The following is a 5,622-nucleotide window of genomic DNA, read 5'->3' as shown; positions in this document are numbered from 1 at the left end:
GGGGTGGCAATGAGTTGGGTCCGACTCGACGGCACATAACAACAACAACATCTCTTTTAACTAAGAAACAACTTATGGTGTCCTACTGGCATAAAGGGACCTCTGATGGCATAGTGCCTAACACATTTGATTGTTAACCAAAATACTGGTGGTTCAAGCCCACCAGCCACTCCTAGGAAGAAAGGTTGGGTAATCTACTTCCATAGCAACACTGCCTCAGAAATCCAAGGAGGGGTTGCTATGAGTCGGATCTGACTGGACAGCAATGAGTTTGGTTTTAGTTACAGGCATAAAAATATAATGTAGTTCTTTTTGAATCCCTGGGTGGTACAAATGGTTAAACACTAGACTGCTAATTGAAAGCTTGCTGTTTCAAACCCATCCAGAGGTGCCTCAGGAGAAGGCCTGGCAATTTATTTTCAAAAGGTCATAGCCTTGAAAATCCTGTGGAGCACAGCTGCACTCTGAATGCACGGAGTAGCCATGAGTGAGAACTAACTCCACAGTAACTGTTTCAATTGGTAGTCCCTTTAGAATAATTATCTATAGGACAATTTTTTTAAATCACATTTCTCTGCTGTTTAGATATGGATTACTTTAGAATCAATAATATCTTGGTGTGAGGACAGGAGATCAAGAGACAGAGTATAAATCTGTTTGTATCGATGTATATATATATATAAACTCACTGCTGTCGAGTTGGTGCCGGCTCAGAGTGACCCCTCCTTGGGTTTCCGAGGAGGTGTGTCTACGGAAGTAGATTGCCCAGTCTTCCTTCCGAGGAGTGGCTGGTGGGTTTGAACCACCAGGCTTCTGGTTAGGGGTCAAATGTCTTAGGCACTATGCCACCAGAGCTCCATATATACATATATATATAAATTTGAAAACCTCCTATGGAAATCGTGCTGACAAATTCCCTTCTCCACAAGGGTTATATTTCACCATGCTATTCTCTAAAAAATTTAGAATCACTATTACACATTATAGAGAATAATGAAGTCAGAGTTCAAGAGAAAAAAGATCTTAATGTCTTTAATTACATTATCATGACACAACGCCAGCTTTTACTAAGCTTATAAAGTAGGAAGAATTAAATATATTCTACTGTTTTCTACCTTCTTATGGGAATAACAGAATACTCTCCATAGCAAAAAGAAACAGAAATGTTTTATATTTATCTTCTATAGATTTATTCTTTTACTAACTCATGTTCCATTCTTATAGAACGATCTTTTAAGTGAATGGAGGTTTAGGTGGAAATGAGAATTAGGAACCCACCTACTGTGCACACGTACATACTCTGTTTTAGCCATGGTGCTTACATTTCTTCCAAGAAAAATAAACATTACATGGATGCCTAGGTGTATGTATTCATACCCTTTTTATTTTAAATTAAGACCTATGAGTGGATAGCTCAATAAGTGCTTACTAATCAGATCATCAGAAGCTCTAGTAGCGTAGTGCCTATGGCACTTGACTGCTAATCAGAAGGCGGAGGGTTCAAACCCACCAGCCACTCTTCAGAAGGAAGATAGGGTAATCTACTTCTGTAGTGATACTGCCTCGGAAACCCAAGGAGGGGTCGCTATGAGTCAGGTCCGATTGAGGGCAAATAACAACAACAACAATCAGATCATCAGATCATTTTTTCTTCCTTGTTTGATGAGTAATACAAGGGCTCTGAAGATTCTTCACTTATTTTATATTTTCTCTAAGTTCAAATTTGTCATTGTGAGGACCGCACTACAAACTGCACTTTAAAAGGGGCAAGGTGGGCAAACCCCACCTTTATCACTAACTTCATAGCAAGGATCAGTATGAATCCAATTCCCAGCTGGAAATGAATCCAAGACTCACCTTTCCACATTTCCTTACCTTGTCATCAGGTGCTCCTGTGGCAAAAACTCTCCCTGACTGTAACTACTCATAGTTAGATTACATCTCATCACCAGCTATCCTGAACCAGGTCAAAACATCACTGGCCACCTGAGGCCAAGTCATTGAGGAGCAGCCTCTTCAGACTGCATCCTTCATTGACTGTCCCCGGCAGCCTTTTCCTATCACTCAGCCACGCAGAGCTAGGTGTATACAAATTGACTGTACTGCCAGTCTCTGCTGGCTCATTGCCCTTGTGGGTTTGTTAATTCTTTATAACAGCTTCCCAAATTCACAGAGTCTATTACTTATACTTACAGTTACCCACTTATTATAACCAGAAAGAATACAAGTGAAGGGACACATCAGATAAGGTCTGGGAGAGTTCCCCACAAAGGGCCTCCATTATTCTCAAAGATTTGCCACTCCATCTCATGCATGGATGTTCTTACAGATCCAGGAGGCCTCCCAAAAAGTGCTCCAAGTTCCAGCATCCCCTAGTCATTGGGATCTCAATGAATATGCATGCCTTAGGCCTTAATGCATAGTTATGATTAATCTGATAATGAATAAACATGATTGTGTTGGCCCACCCTCCCTTGCTGAAATTAGTTTGCCAGGGGTGGGGCCTGTGTAGTCACTATTTACCTGACTATTTTGGAAAACAAGGGCATCTTGATTGCTTGGATTATTTTCAGAAACCAAAGTCAAAGAGTCAAACCAAGTTCTTTATCCCAAGGTCATCCTCATTCCTTCATTCAGCAAAAATATATTGAAGATCTACCATGTGCTGTTCTAGATACTGGGATACATGAGGAACAAAATATCAAAAAAAAAAAAAAAGAGAGAGAGAGAGAAAGAAAAGAAAAAAATCACCACAACATTGAGCTTGCATTCTAGTAGAGAGAAAATAGACAAATAAAAAGAAAAACCTGTGATAGTAATACTTTTGTAAGTGTTACAAGTGTAACAGGTAAAGGTGGTAGGATATATGGAGGGCTGCAATTTTAAATGGAGGGGATCGAGGAAGACCTTAAAAAGTGTGTTCAAGGAAAGATCTGGTGGAGATAAGGAAGCAAGTAAGCTACCTGGGGAAAGTGGGCTCTTAGCAGATGGACTAGTGAGCACAATGCATATTTAGGTCAGAAAGATGAAGAGGAACAAACAAAAAAGCTTGAGGAAGAGTATTCAATGCGTAAGAAAAGATCAAGGGCATGGCCTATCCTGAAAGTGAAGATTAGAAAGTGTTTCCAGAAGAAGGGAGAGATCAACTGCCTAAAACTGCTGCCAATAAATAATCAAGTGAGATTAGATCGAAAATTAACTATTATGTTTAATAATTAAGTGTAACTGGTGAACTTTCAAAGAGCTATTTCAGTAGTGGTAGGGTGAAATCCTGATTGCTATGTGTATAAGAGAAAAAACCAAACTAAACTCACTGTCATTAAGTCGATTCTGACTCATAGTGACACCCATTCTGTTTCAAGATTGTAAATCTTTACAGAAGCAGACTCCCTCATCTTTCTTCCATAGAGCAGCTGGTGAGTTTGAACCACTGACTTTTTGGTTAGTAGCCAAATACTTTAACCACTGCACCACCGGAGTTCCCTTTTCTATTTCACATTGTTAAAACCTGTTTCTATGTTGACTGGTAGTGTGGTGCGTAAGGCACTTGAATGCTAACCAGAAGGTTGGTGGTTCAAACCCACTAGCCACTCCTTGGAAGGAAGGTTGGGCAATCTATTTCTGTAGTGATACCATCTCGGAAACCCAAGAAGGGGTGAGTATGAGTTGGGTCCAACTTGATGGCACATAACAACAACAACAACAACAACAACAACAACAACATGTTGATCAAGGAACTGCTTGCTATGTAAAGGGAGAACAATGTTTTCTGGAGATGCTGCAAAAGTTTCTATTTATGAGCAGAGGAATAGGTTATGTGGCCTTTTGAAGTCTCAATGATGAATGGTAACTATTAGCACAGGTGTTGTTACCAGGTAAATAATCAGCCTATTGACTAGGATTTCAGAGATCCAGACAAGGGCTTCCTAGTTCATTTCAGTTGTTAACAAAACTTTCTATCCTAATATCAGTGATGAGAATAACAATTCACTTTCTGAAATCCAAAATGATATTCCAACTTTTTAAATCAAAAGTTTTTCTTTTTAAACCAATATATACTGAGGTTACTGGATATTTGAAAGATGGGAAAAATGTACCTCAAAAATGAGCAAAGCCAAATATGGGAATTAAGTGCACTGCCATCTCCCCAGTACTTATTCTTTTTCATTGCTTCTAGCCCCAACATTAACTCCTTTTTTCTTTTCCAATGTTACTTCCCCTTGCCCCTTTTTGTGCCCTTATCACTATGGACTACAGGGACATTATCTATGACAGGACACACCAACCAATGCATGGTTTTGATGATAACAAAGGCAAGGTTAGTACTTTTGTAATTACTGATCCTCCCTGTGAGAGGGTTAATTAGAAATAAGTTAATTGGAGTTCTCCCTTTTCCGTAATTGTCAATAGAGAAGGCTCCTTGGAGAGGCAGTACCCTGGCTTAGTTCTTAGAGAGAAACATCAGATTCAGGGCCAGTAAGGAAAGGCCATTGGCTGAGGTTAGAGGAGAAAACACATGCAATGTCTTCAGTGATTAGCTACCTCCTGAACAATAATTTAAAGACTGATTCACTCAAAATACTAGTTAAGGCAACTGTATAACTTACTGTCCAACCATGATTCAGTTCTGAGATTGTAAGGGGCTATCTTAGTAATTAATAAGAACAGCAATAGTAAACTCAGCAGTCTTGGGTAAACTGAGGTATACCAAACCAAACCTATTGCCCTTGAGTTGATTCTGAATCATTGTTGCTGTTATGTGGCGTAGAGTCGGACTGACTCATAGTGACCTCTCCTTGGGTTTTCGAGGCAGTATCACTACGGAAGTAGATTGCCCAACCTTCCTTCCGGGGAATGGCTGTTGGGTTTGAACCACCAGCCTTCTGGTTAGCAGTCAAGTGCCTTAGGCACTATGCTACCAGAGTACTATATGAAAGGATAGAACAGCCCCACAGGGTTTCCAAGGCTGTACATCTTTATGGAAGCAGACTGCCACATCTTTCTCTATCAGAGCAGATGGCTCATCTTTTGTTTAATAGCCAAGCGCTTAACCACTGTGCCACCAGGGCTCCTAAGAAAGACAAATGGGGATAAAAAACAACTGTGTAATGCATATCAGACTCAAACTGCTAAAAATTAAGAAGAGAACATCTTTAAAGCAGCCAGAGAAGAAAGACTCTTTACCTCCAAAAGAGTTTTAAGACCTGATTTTGAATAGCAACTAAGAAAATGAGAAGACAATGAAAACAAACAAACAAAAATCTGTTTCCTCTGAAAATGTACTTTTTATTGTCAGTTTTTCAATACACATCCATTTGTCCTGAAGGTCCTTTTCTTCCATCTGGCAAATGTCTAAAGTGATTTTAAAAAATTAAGTCTAATTTATATATAAGGAACTCTGGTAGCATAGTGAGGAAGGCATTTGGCTGCTAACGAGAAGGTCAGTGGTTCAAACCCACCACCAGGTGCTCCAAGGGAGGAAGATGAGGCAATCTATTTCCATAAAACTTTATAGCCTTGAGGGTTCCGGCAAGATGGCGGACTAGGCAGAGGGATTGCACAGACCCTCTTCAACAAAGAAAAGGGAAACCAATTAACACAGACACAGAAGATAATCTTGGA

The sequence above is a fragment of the Orycteropus afer genome, unplaced genomic scaffold (genome assembly GCF_000298275.1).
Source record: "Orycteropus afer afer isolate SDZICR_OR568_19922 unplaced genomic scaffold, OryAfe1.0 scaffold00684, whole genome shotgun sequence".
Lineage (NCBI taxonomy): Eukaryota > Metazoa > Chordata > Mammalia > Tubulidentata > Orycteropodidae > Orycteropus > Orycteropus afer.
The sequence above is the reverse complement of the archived record's forward strand: the minus strand, read 5'-3'. Positions refer to the sequence as shown.